Source organism: Drosophila tropicalis, unplaced genomic scaffold (genome assembly GCF_018151085.1).
Source record: "Drosophila tropicalis isolate 14030-0801.00 unplaced genomic scaffold, ASM1815108v1 contig_593, whole genome shotgun sequence".
Taxonomy (NCBI): domain Eukaryota; kingdom Metazoa; phylum Arthropoda; class Insecta; order Diptera; family Drosophilidae; genus Drosophila; species Drosophila tropicalis.
Genome location: NW_027173070.1, coordinates 1,904,656 through 1,922,735, shown reverse-complemented (window position 1 = coordinate 1,922,735; position 18,080 = coordinate 1,904,656). Strand labels below are relative to the sequence as shown.

The 18,080-nt window shown below is 39.3% G+C and overlaps 2 long non-coding RNA genes across 2 annotated transcripts; both read left to right on the top strand.

Annotated features, from left to right (window-relative positions):
* Positions 1–369: 369 nt before the first annotated feature.
* Positions 370–17,837, top strand: LOC137577409 (uncharacterized). The gene is made up of 3 exons (XR_011032408.1): positions 370–383; positions 17,488–17,639; positions 17,729–17,837. It is a non-coding gene; the product is annotated as an uncharacterized lncRNA (long non-coding RNA).
* On the top strand, positions 5,359–5,878 carry LOC137578283 (uncharacterized). The gene is made up of 2 exons (XR_011032571.1): positions 5,359–5,697; positions 5,751–5,878. It is a non-coding gene; the product is annotated as an uncharacterized lncRNA (long non-coding RNA).
* Positions 17,838–18,080: the final 243 nt, after the last annotated feature.

The window sequence follows — 18,080 nt, the reverse complement described above, 5'->3', positions numbered from 1 at the left end:
TTTTTTCTTCTAGTCGAGGCCTCGCCTCTTCAAGTAAATGTCAAGTTGGCATAAATAATTCACCATTGCAACAGCATCCCCAGCGACTGTGGCAACATCATCAACATGTATACACACACACACACACAGACACACACATTTGCATTGTCCTTGCATCAGTATGCCTCATAAATTTCAACAAATGCAACCAAGCCAGCCAGTCAGTCATTCAGTCACTCAGCCAACCAGCTCGACATCGTCACTCAGTGAGTCAGTCAGTCAGTCAGTCAGTGACTAAAACCGCTCGAGGTGAAAATCTTTGCACTAATGGCACTGTTTTACATAATTGCCATGACATTGTACAAATTTATTCAACTGCATGCGGACCCAGGATCCGGACCCAGGTGAGCCATATGTGTGACCTCGAAAAAAACACATACAACATGGTCCACAGCCACAAAACATTTGAAGAAAACTGGAAATCGACGATTTTGGTATCCTACAAAATATGACAATTGAGCTTTATGACATTAAGGAAAAGTTAAGTTAAGATAAGATCAAGCACTTCTTAAAATTGAACTAACAAATTTTAAAAGGATTCGAATTTGAATGGTTGGCAGTAAATTACCAAGGAAACTTGTTCGTTATAGAATCAACTCAAAGTAGATATTTTTCTATGTTCTTGTTGACGTCTACATCTAACACTTATTCAATTTTTATTTTAATAAAAAGAGTTTTCTTCAAGACATAATCGCAAAATCAATCATGACTTCGCAATCTCAACTTTAAAGCTTATTTCTCTTATCTTCCCTCTTCTATTATAAACAAAGACAGATTGTAAATTAAAAAATTTTAATCAATAGTCAACTCTTAGCTAATAGCTTTGAGTTAAGGTGAAATCAACACTGCGCTTGATATCTTAAGCTCTACTTAAGCGGTTGGTAATCCCAAGATGCCCTCAAATTTACACGGAGACATGGGTAGATCACACTGACTTAGACTAAGCAGGACTGCGTGAGAAGGCGAGGGCGACAAGGGGGTGGTGGCTGGTTAGTAAACAACCCAGTGACTGTATCAAAAATGAATAGCTTAGCTTGGGCTGTGCTCTGTGCCATTGTCCAACAATGAAAAGACAGCTGGCAAGCGTTTTGTTCTTACTAAAATATAATAAGGCAACACAACAACACACCAACAACAGCAACAACAATAAGGGCAAACAAACAAGTTGCACAAATACCCATACAAACAAAACCTTCTTCTTACCCTCTGCCCAAAAAACATCTTCATCGCTTCCGCCTCATCCTTCTGAGCTGCTTCTACTTCTCCTTCGTGTTCATCATTGTCACCTTGAGCTTTGGGTTATTGGGTTTTTGCACACTCGTCCAAGCGTGCGCCTTGCACTTCAACTCTTGGCTTTTGAAGAGGCAAGACCCATAGATGGCAATGCCACTGACAAGGATATAGGGGCACAAAATAAGGACAACGTGAAAGTAAATTGCATTCCAAGTACGGCCAGAGTGACGCTGGTAATCTGCTACCAAGATGTTTAAGCTTGAGATGAGATAGTTTAGATTTTCCTTTTAAATAATTGCAAGTAATTAGTTGAAGCGAAAAGCATTAAACCATTTTAATTGAATGCGAAATTTGATTTTTAAAATATTCATTGTATATTTCATGCCCATCGATCGTTTCATTAGAAAGTTATTTAACTTTGAAATTTCTTTTTAAGCATTTGAGGACAGCCCTTCTTTTTCCTTTTCCCAATCCCTCCCCCTCTCTCTAGCTCTACTCGTCTTTCGGTCTGCTCTATTGACCCCAAAGTCACTTTGTGCTTTATCGCATGCTTAAGGTCAGAAGTCCAGAAAGTTGATAAATATTTGCTTTGTCAAAATATTTGTGCATACTTTTAGGAACAACACTTTCACGCCTCAGTATTTTCTGTTAGTTTATCAACTCCCTCATCTCCCCCACCCCACCTCACCTACTCTTCTTCCTTTTTGTTTTGTTTTAATTGTGCCAATGAGTAAGCTAGATAGATATACAGAGTCCTAACTTACCCTGTGGCTTATGGCTTGTCAAAGTTTTTGTTTTTTTTTTTTTTTTTTTTACACTGACCTAACTCCCCTCGTTTAATGCATCTCTCTCTCTCTCTCTCTATTTTGTGCTACCTCTCGTTCTCTTTCATTCTGCATTGCCATAAGCCAACTCATGTTTGTTATTAATGTGCAACTGTGTGCGTGCCATGCAACCTGATCTGAACCCCAAACCTCCAGCACCATCAAACCAAATTGCAGTTTTTAGTAGAAACTACTTGACCATGCCATTTGACAGTAACCAATGGGTGCAAGTGCAGTTTCCGCCCATTTTGCGCGTATTTATTGTGCATGGCACCATGCGGAGTTTCCCATGTAACATTTTATGTTTTGGCCCGACTTATGTACATATGTAAGGAAGAGTATTTGTGTGACTGTGGCTATTTATGTTTCTTAATGTACTGCAAGAAATTAGGAATTAACTCAAATGATCAGAAGCGTGAAGTTCAAACTTTTTCAAATACTTCTGTCGACCTTTCTTCCAGCACCTTAGAAGAAGATGTTATTGACGTTATCCGGCAAGTCAAAGTAAATTGTTGATTAGAGTTTTTGTACAATTTGTCCTTATGCAAATACTACAAACCTTATTTTTCTGAGTCAATTAAAAGTTTAATTTCAAAATAGAATTAATATATAATTTTAAATCGTTTTAGTTAGTTAAAACAAACGGTTTGCTTTATTTTAAGCTTTACTTGCTTATCGCTTGGACCTGCTGGGGGAGAAAACTTCGTTTACTTTCAGTTAAACCCATTTAATCCAATGCAGATACAATCTATGATATTTTCTCACAGTGCTGCTTCTCAGACTCTTTCACATGTGTGTGTGACTGTATGTGTGTGTGATTGTGGCTCTCTGTTTAGTTTTCGGCCACGTGCCGCGCATATTAAGTGTTAGAAGGCGCCACCGCCGCCGCATACCAACCAAATGCCGCACAACTCGAACCGAAAACTGAAAGCTCAGACTCCTGCGGCTTCTTTAGGCGAACCGTTTGCCGTAGCTGCTGCAGGTTAAAAGCGCATTACAGTTGAACTTCATAAATTGCAGCCACAAGCAATGCTCTGCCTTCATCTCCGTCTCAATCTCTTTCTGTCCTTTTATACATACATATGTACATACATACAATCCTCTTTAAACCCCTTGCAAATGTGAGGCTAAATGCAAATTTTTTAGCTTACAGAGAAAGCGCAAAGGATTCACAAAAGGTTCTGCAAGGGATAAGGGCTTATGTCAAAGCAAATGCCAGAAAAAAAAGAGGCAAAGCTCATTAGCGACTAGAAAACCAAGTCAAGCGTTTAGAATAAAGGGAAAGGAATCGCTATGAAAAGCATTCGCTAAAGAAGAGCAAATAAAACGAAAGATAAGCATCCTAAATGATGTCAAACTTAGCTTAAGTCATAAAGCAGTAAAAGGAAATTATATTGATTTGTATACAAAATATATTCCATAATTTGACCAAAAAGGCTGACATGAAACGAAGCTCGAAAGTAAAAGTTAATTTAATCTCACAATTGTGGGCAATAAAATTATAGATAAGCTAACTGATTATAAAAATATCTTTAGCATACTTCAGGGAACTGCTGTTTAAGTGGTGAGAGAAAATTCACAATGAATACGATTTCAATAGGTATCCAATAAATTTTAAAATGGTAGAACGCAATTAGTTGAGTTCAATGAAAAAGAATTTAGTTTTTATAGCATACTTATTTGGGCAAAATAGGTATTCGGACTTGGCCTAAATATAACGTATTGCTAATGATGAGTTTCCCATTTTGTTAAGGCATCCAAAGTCGGCTTAGATCAATTTCTTTCTTACTTAGTTCCTTTTGTTGACCAAAAGGAAAAAATAAAAACAAAATTTGCCAGAGTTGCATAAAAATGTTGCAAGCAAAAATGCAACTAACTAAACTAAATGCATTTTGCATACGTTTGCTACCAAATATTTTACATATTTTGAGAGGCTGAAAAAATTGAAACAAATATTATTTATGGGCAAAACGCATTGCTGCATTTTCTGCCAACGGGGCACAAAAGGATAACTTATTGTTGTTGTTTTTGTGTTTTTGTTGTGGTTTTTTTTTCTGCCATTTCTAGTCCTACATGACATGGCATAATTTGAGGCATAATTTTTAAAACCAACAGGCTGGCATTTAAGCCTATAGAAGGGCGGGGCGAGTGGGTGGATGGGTGGTTGGCTTAGACCACTCAACCCGCTTTTGTTTATGTTTTTCTGTTTTCTGTTTGTTAGGTATTTGTTTCTTGTTTTTGCCCATGGAAAACATGTTGAGCGTGAGAAAAAAACGCGACGAGGTTTTTTAGTTGTCAACAAAAATATCTCTTGTTTGCAATGGAAAAAATCTGAACTAGACACAGTGGTTGGGGTATGATGGGTGGGGGGCTGAATTGTCAGTCAGTCAGTTAGTTACCCTACCCGTTGATAAAGCGAAACAAAGCTTGACGGCAAAAATAGCAAACGCCTGCGGAATTGAGCAATTTTTATGAATAGCGAACCAAAATGGAGGCATCTACTTCAACCCAACTGAAACGTGCTGGGGGAAGGGACGGTGGGGGCACATACATACATGTATATGGTTGTTAGTTGCGTAACCCGGCCTTTAGTTCATCTGTCAAGCGTTTTGGCTTGGGGGTGCTTGACAGTTTGACGCCCCGTAATTCATGGCATGATGAACGCCAATTCTTGCTCAAAAAAAAACAAGAAGAGGAAAAGGACCAAACCCAACTCGCAGGTCCATTTATTGTGCGTTGAAACAGATGTTTGGCATTTAGCATGACTTCTATGTGTATCGTCTGTTTAACATATTGCATTTAACCCCTGTCTGTCCATCATCAAATTAAGCATATTTAACAAATTTGTTTGCCTAATTTGATTTGCTGTCGCTTCGCGCAACAACATAAAATTCAATTTTCATTTTTAGCTGCAAAAAGGGTTTTGCATGGCCTTCTCATAATTTATTACCTGCAGTTGGCCAACTTAATTATCCCTTTTTTTTAATGCAATTACATAGAGAGAGAGAGAGATAGAGAAAGCGAAAAATCGAAGCACAATTTTGTCTGCGCCCAGCAAAAATGCCAAACGCAGAATATGAAAAGAGAAAATAAAAATGAACGAAAATAGGAAAAGAAGTCGGTGGAAAAAAAGAATAAAGAATATCCAATTCCAGTCAAGGTAGGCGCCGCCGTTGCCGCTGCCGCTGCCGCATTGCAAAATTTGCTGGCCATTCATAAAAGAGCTGATAATTGAGTCTGATGGCAAAGTCGACGTCGCTGTTGACGTTGACCGCAAAGCACCATTGATACCCTGCCAAAATTTCAATACAAATGTGGCATATCAAATTGAAATCATTTGACAATCATCATTTGAAAAGTCACTCAGTTTTGAGAAAATATAAAAAACACCTAAAACTTGCTCGTCCATTGATTTATTCTCAACAAAATGGAAGAACCACGCATCCATATGGACTTAGAGAGTCGTGTTGTTGTATTCACTCAACCAAAGGACGAGAAAGTCACAAAACAGGAAGACCAAACAACCCTTGCCAATATAAAGAAGACAGCAACAACTGATGAATTGAACACTGATTCTACTGCCCTTAATGAAAGTACTTTGGTAATGACAGCCTAAACTTATTTTAAAGTTATTTTCTCATTTTCTTTCTATAGTTCTTTTCATTGTTTCAAAACCAAAATGCAGCTGATTAATTACCGAATCCTGTTGCCAAACAATTCAGTTTTTTGTAGTTGAGAATTTCTAGCATCAATAAACTTTGTCAAACATGTCAGTCACCAAATACCAATAGCATTTACAACTAATTTAGGACTACTTCAGATATTGAGAAACAGAAAAATAAAAATCGTCCACAAAAAAATAGATGCTAAGAAGAACGATCTCAAAAAGACAGATTCTGAAGAAGACGTCAGCGAGGAAAGTGGAGTTGAAATGAACAACTCCAATATCAACAACTCCAAGATGAACAACTCCAGGATGAACAACTCCGAGATGAACAAGTCCAAGATGAACGATGCTCCTAAAAATGAAAAACTTAAAAGGGAATCACTAAAGGAAGCTAAATCCATGAAAAATATGCGCAAGGATTTCGATTCAAAGGAGAACGAACCCAAAAAGTTGAAATCTAAGCAAAAGGATCCCAAAGTAAAGAGTTTTAAGATGAACGATCACAAGAAAGATCTAAACAAGCTAGAAACCAAGATAAAGGAAACCAAGCAAAACCAAGATGAAGGAAACCAATTAAAACAATCCCAAAGAGACTAAGAACATTCCCCACAAGAAAACCACCAAAGATATGGATCTCAAAATGAAGGCAACAAAGAAGAACGAACCCAAAGCGGAAGCTGAAAAGGATGATCAAAAAGAAAATGATCCTAAGCTAATTAATCTCAAGAAAAAGAGTTCTTTTCAACCAGAAAAACAAACCAGAAAATATTCGAAATAAATTATGAATCGAGGAATGAAATCGAACAACGATTCTGGTGCTCACTCAGTGGTAGTGAACAATGAGAGCTTAGGTAATCCACACCTAAGGATATGCCCAATCAAATTTTTAAATTCCTTTATTTTCAATTCTTCCACAGTTTAAATTATACCCCCAAAACTTACATGTATAATTTGAAATATTTAAAAAGGGGTCCTGGGATCGTGGAAGATCATGCCTAAATCTGTATAAATAAGGTTTTTTCCAGGATATGCCAATTGTCTTCTCTGAACACTAAATAGCTGACTTGTTGGCTTGGACAAAGCCTTTTCGATTCGCAGTCCTAGAGTTCTCAGTGCCCAGTGCCAATTCCGATTCCCCAATCCGGATGATAACTACAGCAGCAAGTTGAACTAATTTAATTAATTGAATTCATTTGGCGCCAAAACTCGCCAACGCCAATGCAACTCGTGTGAATGTCCCCTCAGTGTGCGTGTGTGTGTGTGTGCGCAACACCAAATTAACGGTGCAATTGCCGACTACCACATGCCATCACCTGCCCCTATCCATCTCCTCCCTCGAGTCCATTGCTCCTACCTAGCGTTTCATCAGTTCGAAAGAGTGAAAGAGTGCATTTCGGGTTTCGGTTTTTGAGGTTTTCCCCAGGACATTTTTGCCAATGACCAGGGTTGCCAAGTGCCATGTACAATGCTCATTAAGTAAGAAAAGTCTGAAATACCTTATATTATCTGTTAATTACAACACGTAAATGAACTACTAATTGCAATGCCCATAAGAATATTTAGTTAATGGCCCCAGCCCTGGGGCTTCTCATTGACCCTCACTTTTCTCACTCAATTTACCTGCTTTGCCTATTGACCAAAATTGAAAATAATTGCAATCAATGGCCAACAGCTCCCAGACACAGTTGTCCAGACAGTGGAAATGCGATGCCTTTTGCGGCATTTGAAATTAGCGCATCGTTCAGCAATTGTAAATTGTAAATGGGGAGGAGTCGATCTGAATCTTGCAGTTAGTTCGAATCGGCCGAAAAAAGTGTTGCTTTTCAATTTTAAATGATGTCTATTGAAACGTAAAACGCATCTTGCACAAACAAATGTTGAACATGTTTTTGTTCCTCTCGAAATGGCGGGGAGTATCGCATTTTAATTATCATATTCAAGCTGTCATCAGGATGCCTCCCATATCATCCTACATAGCATCACCTGCCAAAGTCAACTTGATTAAAATTCAATGGGAAAACCGTTTTGACATTGTTCTAAACATTGATGAGGATACGGCATGACGGCAATGAATAGAGAGGATAGAGAGAGGATGCAGGATGCAACGCGTCATCTCTCATTCACCGCAGGCGGCTCAATTTCAGCTGAAATCATTTCAGTAACAAAAGCCATTGGCGGAAATGTTGTCAATTATGCTTTTGGAACTGTCATATGTATGCCAGCATACACACACACACACCAACATATTTCTATGTAGTTGAAGCCACACCCACATCCCATTCACGCAGATTCAGTCTGTTCAATTGAGACTGCCGAAATGAAGGTGCAAAAGTCCGCCAAATTGAGCACATTGAAAAACTAATCACGTAGTACCAGAAGATAGCATAGACCTAAATACTCACTAAATCTGTAAAAAAAACTGCGAGTAATGCAATCAATTCATAATTCAAATTTTAATGGGTTACTTGTCCCATAAGTTGCTCAAATGTATGTAGATGGTCTCAAATGGAGAATGAAACAAGTTTTCAATCCTAAACTAACAAGGTTTTCGGACAAGTTAACCAAACAAACGTACATACAAATTAATTTGACTGAAATTTTAAATTGCCAATTACTTTGGATATTAACAATAAAATACTGAAGGAGTCCTTAAGAAATGAATTTTAGTCCCTAGGGAATCGCTAAGTAACATAATTAATCTCAACTGAAGGAAAGGAGAACTCTGGATCTCTACAAGTATTTATTTTCATAATCAATTTACTTGAGTAGATAGTATTATCATAGTTAGTTGCTTACTTTTACCTGATTTAATTTTTGTATAAAATTTTAGTCTCTGCCATGTCAGCAGTGAGAATATTTTCACCTTTCCTCTTACCATTTGCGGTGTATTCTTTTTTGGTGAGCAACAAGTTTATGCAACTGCACGCAAGTTGACTTTTGCCGTGGCTTGTGATCTCATAAATTAAACTAGCTTTCAACCCGAAAAAAAGACCGAAAAGCAGCCAAGTGCCACAGCAGCCGCAAACGAACGAACAGTCCACCGAAAAAAAGGAAGAGATAGCTGGGGTGCGTGTATGTGAATGGGAGAGGGAGGAAGAGGTCCTGGGTACCAAAGGCAACAGCAGCTAAGCACGTGTCAAGTGTGGCCCAAGTTTTAATTTGCACGACACATCGTGCCAGGCCCTCGTCGTGCTCTCTCCTCGCCACCCTATCACAGAGCGGTCGTCGAAGCGAGTGGCATCAGGAGGAGCAGCAGGATCTAGAGCCCAGAAGCTTTGACTGACGCTGAGTAACTGTCAGGCTTGTTAGTCCTTTTATAGCTGGGGCGCTTTGCTGTCTGACAATGTCATCAGTTGCAGCTGACGCAGCAGCACCAACAGCAGAGGAGAAGTTCAGCCAGTTGCTGTTGCTGTTGCTTTTGGTGTAGCAGTTGCAGTTTGCAGTTGACCGCGTCTCTCTCTTTTTTGAGTTGAGTTTTTAAATCCTTCTGTTTGATAAGAGGTATCATATGGGCATATTGATCAAGTGATAAATTTGAAATGGCCAAGTTAAAAAAATATCGAATATGGACTCAATTAAAGTTAAAAATACCCAAAATCTTTCATCAAATCAGTTAATATAAGAGGCAAAATAGTGAAAAAAGGACGAACATTTTGTCAGATTTCATCTACCACTTGATAAAACTATTTCTAATCGATGTTAATATTAATAGATGTATTAGCTATCGACTAATCGATTATACGAATTTAACATGAAAATCATTTTGGTTACTTTTCATGGATATATTCCCTACCTATGCCTTCATTGCAGGAGAAGCCTATTTCAGCAAACCGGATGAGGGATCACAGAGGGTGTCTATGACAAGTGGACAAGTGGCCATATGTGTGTGGTGTGTATGTTTGTGTGTGTGTGTGTGTGGAGGAGGCTCTCTGAGGAGGCCAGATAAAGTGAGCCTCGCTTGACTTGAACGCTGTCAGTTAGCCAACTGGCCCCTCAGTCAGCCATTCCGTCACTCAGTTGGGTCCTTTTCTCGGTCTTCCATTCTCCCCCCCATCACTTTTTCTCTACAGTTGCTCCATCATCATGGTTCATGCGTCATTTGCGAATACTTGCCATCCTCCTCCTCCTCCTCCGTCCCACTTCCACTTGGTGTTAAATTGTGCTCTGACTTTTGTTTTGTGATTTCCTCTTTTTTTTTGGTTGGTTTTTTTGCTTTTTTTTGGTGTTGTTCTTTTTGATGATTGCCGGCACGCCTCAATGACATTTCATTTATTAAGTGGGCGTGCAGCGCTTTCTCGTCTCCATTTCAGCGAATAGTCTTCTGTTTGTGCAACTCAGCGTGCCGCCAATTAACTATGCAACATGCTGACGTCATCTGCTATAGTCGCCCTCTCCTCTTGGTCTCCTCCCTCTCGATACTCGATCAAAAATTGCGGTATCATGTTCTGGGCCTTTGATTTGTTTTGCAAGTGTTTTCTTATATCCGCTACAAAAGGCATTTGCATTTCAAATGGAATTACAAAAGAGCTATGGAAAAACAAAACCCCCCTCATCCCCCAATTTGTCCTCCCCTCTCCCTCTCTCTGGATGTTGAAATATAAATGTTAATCCTGGCCAGCGTCAATGGCAAAAACGTTCAACGTTGTTGACAGCCATTCAGCAGAAGCAGAAACAGGACCCAGGCCAAGCCAGGCCAAACCAAGCCAAGCCAACCCGGCCAGGACTTCTCTTTCTGGCCGAAAGCCTGGGCCAGTGTGTCAACGGGTTTTTAATTGATTTTCATGGCTGCAGTTTTTGATTGTGCTGATTGACGCATCAAATGAAGTGACTCCAGACCAGTATGGGGGCTAGTACGTAAACTGCCTGCTGGTGAATCTCCTGCTGTGAGTATGAGAATGTGGCGAGGGAAGGACCATATCAGTGACGAAACAAACAACAACAGGAGGAGGAGAAGGAAGACCCAATTCTGGCATTGAGTCAGGAACCAGCAGTAATTAAATTTGTCAGCCAGACAAAACGTTTCGTCCTTTTTCCCCACCTCCAACACCCCCCTCGCCAAAAAATGGAAGTGGCAAAGTGAACAACATGGCGTATGCTTGATGCAATAAGGTAAAGGACAGGGATCACATGTGTCTGATGGAGAGGAGTCGAAACCAACGAATTGTAAGTGAAAACGAAGCTGTGAATGTGAATAATGGAAAAATTATTCAATCTTGTTTTTTGATATATTTAAAGAAAGAATTTAAAAAAAGAATTGCCTTCAGGAAAAGTGGAATGCTTAGATACAATTTCCTTCTCTCCCATCCTTAGCGGAAAGTCCAATTAGGAAATGTTGTTAGTCCTTAGGATGTTGGTTAGTCCTCAAATAGCAGAGTCGTCTCTTAGTATTTATCGATAACAATGATATCGATAAGTATAATTTGCCAAACCTGTTAAAATTTTGAATGGATTAGAATAGATACTTTATGAGGGACTTAATTCACTTCCCGCACGTTGCCAAACGGTCGGATTAACCATGGTTAAATTAAGAAATGAAACAGAATCAAATAGACAGTTCGATATAGCGGACTATAATCGAATGTCTGCTATATCTGACCACGATATTTCTGATAGAATCACGTTCCCTTCTCTAAATGCTCAACAACAATTGCAGAATTTTTATTTTTCCTTATTGTTTCCTTATTTATTGTAGTTTAATTACGAACATTCGTATAAATATTTTGTTCATATTCATGCATTCATTTCGTGGAATGAATGAAGCGTGTATATATTTGTGTGCTTAAATATTGATAGTGGGCGACGCTAATGAGAGGCTTTCTTTATATTATATATTTCCATTCATGACGTCACATTTGATTGTTGGAGTAAACCACACAAAAGAATGAAACAAAAAGGAGAAAAAAGAAAAACCCAAGGAGAAAATATTTATACACTACCCTCAGGAGTTGCTTACCCTTGTCTCACCTACCGTCCACCCACCCGCTTCCACTCTATGTGTGTGTGTATATTTTTCTCTCTATGAGATCTGTGAAATCTGAGACGCAATTTAAAAATCATTATGAAAACACATTAAGCGTAAAAATTAATGAGCAAGTTGCGTCAACAAGCCAAGAAGGAGCTAAAAGATAGGTAAAATGGAAATGCGGAGAAGCAAGGGGCATCTGCTTCTACCGGGATATGAATATCTGCCTTTGCATGAAGCATCATTTATAAGTCTATATTTGTAGTGTGTGTGTGTGTCTAAGGTGCAGCTCTCTCTAGGCTGCAATGTTGTCTGAGGCCAAGTCGGCTTCTGTTTCATTATGGCGAAACAAGGAGCCAGCTAAAAAAAAAACACCTTAGAAAATAAAAAGAAAACGGAAAGCAAATTTCTAATAAACGGCAGCAGCATGGAAAATATAAAAGCAGCCAAAGGAATTGGAGGACCGCTAAGGCATTGGATTTCGTTTCCACCAAAACGTTAATCGGCATTAAGACAACAGAAGGACTCTACACAGTGGAGTAGTAAAGCAACCTTAAAAGGGGAAGGGTAGAAAATATGTCGGGGAATGTTTATATCGGGAGTTTGTTCTATTAATCAGGCTTAATAATTTTAATTTATATGTTTTCTCTCTTCCTTTTCTTAAAAATGAATGAATGAATGTGGATATGAAGATCATAAATGAGTTACTTTCAATCGCTACAGCCCCTTGAATAAGTATATACGAAAAGCTACGCCCATGTCCCACAGACGGCGACCGATGTAGACAAAAGCCGACCGTTCGTTTACTTTGCCTAACAATATTTAGTTTGGCAACAAAAGTCGGACATCACGGCACGCCCACTTTGGCCACCAGCCACCCACATGTTTACTCTCCTCTTTCCCTCTTTCTGCCGGCCATCTTCTACTCACGACAAGCAACAGTGTTTGGGTGAATGGATGAGAAAGTCCTCCCATGCCGAATTTGGCCCCTTCCAGGGCATTTTGGGAACAAGTCATTTGGCACTCATGGATAGGTCAGGCCATTGTTAATGCGACATATCCTTGAAAATCCTTGCTAACGTTTAAATTGTTCCCAGCTTGCCTGTTGATTTCGTATGCTTGTCACGTTGTGCCGGGCGTTGAAAAGGGGAGATGGCAAGAAGAAGGAGTAGCGCCGGGCTGGAAAATCTTTAGAAGTTTTCCTGCTCTGCGTTGCGTTGTGTTGCGTGCCCCGAACAGGATGTGCGTCTTTTGTTGTAATTATCCTCTAGAAGAAATGATGCGCAAATCCTGATTGGAGTACCGAATCCTACAGGTGTGTGTATGCCCCTTCGGCGTGCTATCTCCCTTTCTCTCTCGTCCGTCATTCTCTGAATCCTGCTAATTGCCGTTAAGTGCCATCCTGAAAATCTTTTGCTCAACGTTTTTCGGGGTTTATTTTGCCAACATAAATTATATAGCCAGTGAATCGAAAGAGGTGGTCGCAGGGGGGTAGATGGATTTTGGTGACAAGCGTGGGGGAGGGGGCGGCGGGGAAAGCCTTTAAGTTTGACCATCCTGGCCTGGTCAAAGTGCTTTTGGTCAGGGCCAGTGGAACCACTTAAGTACAGCGGCTTTTGCATTGTGCCATGTCAACACCCCGCATTTCCTTGTTTTAGGGGTCCTTCTCTCGTTCTCTCTCAATGGATGAGTGTGTGTGTGTGTGTGTGTATGGTTTTTTTTGTACATTCTGTGTGTGTTTGTGTGTGTTGGGGCTAGCACGTGCAAGGTGCATCAACGGGTTTTCGGACCTGGGACTAGCTGAAATGCAGCTAACGAACCGCAATTGCGGTCACATTTCATGAGAGCGCGTGCACGAACATGGCGACGAGGACAACGATGAGGACCAGGATGCGGACCAGAATGAGGATGGGGACAACACTAGCCTTCGGGGGCCAACACACACAAACCGACTGATTCAATTTGCAGCTAGCGACAGGCTTTTAGTGCAGTTCCCAGCACAAAACCCCCCACACAAAGGGTGAGAGAGAGAGAGAGAGAGAGAATAAGGTTGGAAGGATATCACTCCACCACCAATGGATTGGGGCGGAAAGGTTGGAAGGCAGGTGCCCTTTTGCTACCCTCAAAATGGACACCCCGTTTTGGATATCAACAAAAATTAGCCCGTTTGAATGCCAAAACATTTTCGGATGTTGCCACTCAGTCAAGAGCTTCCCCATCAAGCAGGTTTACATGCATATAGAAATAGGTAGAGACCTCTACTTGAAATGGCAGATAACTTCCCTCTCCCAAATACACAATATATCAACAGGTATATGACCAATTAGCTTCGTGGTTATTCCAACTAAAATCAATGAACAGTGACCACAAAAATGCAAAAACTAAAAAGAGTAATCCAAAGGACAAAAATTATTTCACATATGTACTAATGGACTTTGGCCTAGCAGGCTCCATAGAACTTATTAATATTACAAACTCTTTTAGACGTCGGGGTCACCAACTTTTATGTGGAGGTTATTTCATCACCATAAGGTAAAGATTTCGGATTGAAAAACTCTTTCTTTTCTTTTTTGAAAGGGTAAAAATCTGAAGGTTTAATATGATCCGAAAATAAGATGAAGGATATAAGTTAGGTAGTCTCAAAGTCTGAATACATCCTGCTTTGTCATGCTTTTCAAAGCAATGTTTTATCAATGTAGAAGAGCTCGTTCCAGTCCTTTGTTTTCTTCCTGTTTGTTGTCAATATGTCCGTCTTTTTTTGTAATAACCTCATTTTAGAAAATGTAATGTGCAATTTGGCCAAATAGACAAGAAAAAATTTGCAACAAAAAACTAGTTGAATCTCCATACATATATAGTTGCTTTATTAAACAAGCAAGGTAGACACAGAGAGCGAGGGAGAGAGAGGATGTTCAAATAATTATGCAAATTTTGCTTGTATTATTTTGGCAAGTTAAGCCAAGACACGAACCAGCCAGCCGTGACACTTTTAGACAGGACATTGCCGAATGGCTAAAACGGCAATGGCAATTTTGCAGACGGTGTCTGTTACGTGCGAAAGGAGATGGAAGGTGATGACCCCGTTCCTCCTTCCCCACCCATTTTCCCAAACACCTGCATCCCCAAGAAACGTAAGCGCATTTTAATGATCTCATTTATGCTAATCTCCAAACGGTTAAATCTGTGCACGAACACACCCAAACACCCAGCACACACACACGCACAACCACAAGGTGACTAACCAAATTGCCAACGGCTGCTAATGCTAATGAAGTCTAATTGAATTTCGGACACTTGACACGTTCCACAATCTCTGATCTTTTTGGCCAAAAGAGCGAGAGAGAGAGTAAAAATAGGACCGATACCTGAATTTGAAGTAGTTTGTTAGACTTTAAAGTGAAATTTAATTAGCCCGACTCACTAATAAAGTCCTTTTTTGCATAGAGTTTACTCAACTGTTAGACAACTTTAAAACCAAACATCAATCTAACCAATCCCATGCACAATTCCCAGCTCTCTCCTGTCCAATGGTTACATTGGCCAGAACCTCAGCCGAGCCGAGCTGGAGTCAACATTTGCGTTTTTGTGGTTGCGGCCTGGCATAAAATTTCCTATGCATTTAACCACATTGAAAATTTTCTCGTAATATTTGATTTGATTTTTAAACATAGCAAAAAAGAGAAAAAAACGCAACGACAACGAGAACGAGAAAGACGACAACTGTCCACATTGACCAATGTGGAGGAGTGATGTGGAATGAACTAGGTTCACATTCTGTTTTATTAGCATGCCAGGCGAGTGAGCCAACAACAAATCAGCATTTTATTTGACAACGCAGCTAATTTGCATGAGTGGAGAGGAGGGCCAATGGTCCAAGAGCATGGACAGATGAGTTGCTGCTACTGCTTCTGGGGAGGGGCTGAGGAGGGTAAAGATTCCGCCTGCCCGGACAAGGGCATATCATCGCATGTCATCGTCATAGTGTCACACAAAAACTGAACGCCGATGCTGAGGTTGCGGCCAGACTGCGGCTGGAGCTCGGGCATCGTATCTGGAAGGCAGCTTCAGCTACAGCTACAGCTCTCTCTATCTCTCTCTCTCTCTCTCCTTCTGGGCCATTGCAAAATCGTTAAGCAACAAAATTTAAATGAAAACAATACAATGAAAGAATACACACACATTCATATATATATACACAACACAACAAACGACAAAAAAAAGTTAAAGCAACTTGTGTCGTGTGCTCAATCTAATTTAATTTAATTACTTTGTAGTAAATTATTGAACTTTATTGACTTTTTGCCTTAAATTTACTGCGTCTCGGCTGATCTCCTTTCTCGAATAGCTGAAAACTTAATACATCTTGGGATAGTTCAGTTTTTTAGACGTAAGTACTTATGATTTATTTTAAAAACCTTAGGGCCGAAGCTATTTACGGCCGCGCCAAAGTTCGTATACCCTTGCAAGTCAACGAAAAGAAAGGTTTTTTCAAGCAGCTCTATAATTTAGTTATCCGAGTCATTAATAGGTATTTAAAACTAATAAACGAACGTGTCAAAGATGGCAAAGTTATTGATAAAAGTAGTAGTTTTCGACCGATTGTTAATGTGGGAGATATATAATATACTCATCCAATCTTGATTAAAGTCATTTGTATAACAACAAGTATAAATTTTATGGCAATAACTCAGAGATTAATGAAGTTATTGAAAAAAGTCAATGTTCGTGATTTCGTCATTTGTATGTGAGCTATACGTTTTAGTGGTCCGATCCGGCTGAATCAGAGATATACAAATTGTGCTCAAATGCAAAATTTCAACGGTCTAGGAAAAGTTTGCGATGATCCAGACGGACGGACTGACAGACGGTCATGGCACTATAAAATTGTCTCGTCGTGCTGATTAAGAGTATATATATATACTTTATAAAGTTGGAGATGGTTAAGCTTGAGATTTGGCTGATATTCAAGTTCAAACTTCAAACCATTTACGATTTGATGCCTGTGGGAAAAGTGCAATAGAAAAAAAAACTTGTTAGAGTATACAAACTTCGACATGGCCATAGTTAATTCGGCCCTCAGGTTATCTATTTAAGCTTTTTGAAGCTATTCGACTCCTTGTTTATACTACCAACATCGATTCAAAAGTAGTAGCAACTAAAATTATGTCTAAGAGGAACTCGACATTCCAAATCTAAATCTAATCTTTGCAGCGCCATCGAATTGTTATCTAACTTTGCATTTAATGGAATACCTTATCACTGATAATCCTTTGACCGACTAACAAAGGAATGAACAATATATTTATAGTAAACAAAAATATCAGAAAAATCGTTCAGAAGAATTGGCGGATATTCTTACATGAAGTCAGAGTATCCTGTAAATAGTAAACTAATCTATGTATTACGAAAAGCTTTCAAATCAACATTAAACTAAATTTCACGAGTGGAAGAAGAGGCTACATACGATATATATCCCAAATCCAATTTATCTCGCCAGCAAGTTGAAGTTGTTTGATTCCACCGTTGGAGGTTAAAATATGACAACATTTTGGAATTCTATTTGACTACTTGATTTTGTGTACTCTTTATTATACAATATTCTTTATTCAATTGGAACATGGTTAGTTTTAAGATTATACTTGCTTATATTACATATACAAATATATATCTTACACAACGCTTAAACGCTTAAAATAAACTGCAGGGTGCATATCCAGTAAGAGGAAATTCAAATTGTATTTTTGCTATCAATCCCCTTTCAGGGTTATCAGACAGCTTCGTTTGCTGCAGTCTGTCTCTGTCTAGATAACACTCGAGCCATTGGAATGCCCATGCATTTGGGTGACGAAGACATAAACAAAAACAAAATCTGAGCCGATCATGTGAAAGGTGCTGATGCTGCCCATATACATATGTATGTACATATAGAAAGCATATCATAAGCATATATGCTAATTTATATACGTATATTTTGTTTTGGTTTATACATATGTTTGTTTATAGATAGCGTCAAGTGATAACGAACTGATTCCTATCTAAACTGTAACAGGTGCTCAGCACATATGAGAACGCAGCTCGCAGATAAAAATTTATTGATAAGGGGGAGGCGCAGCCCCAAAACACACACACACACACACACACAAATAGAGCGAACAGCAGACTGAGTGATAGAGTGTAAGCGGGAAGGGAGAGAGAGGCAAAGCTTGAACAGAAACTGAGAAGAGAGCTTGACATAACGCAGAGGAAAGCTTCGTTTTACATTTTGCGGCTTGAGTTTCAATTTATTCAATTTACCGTTATATGTACATACATACATGCATAAACAATTGCAAATGATAGGAACGACAACAACGCT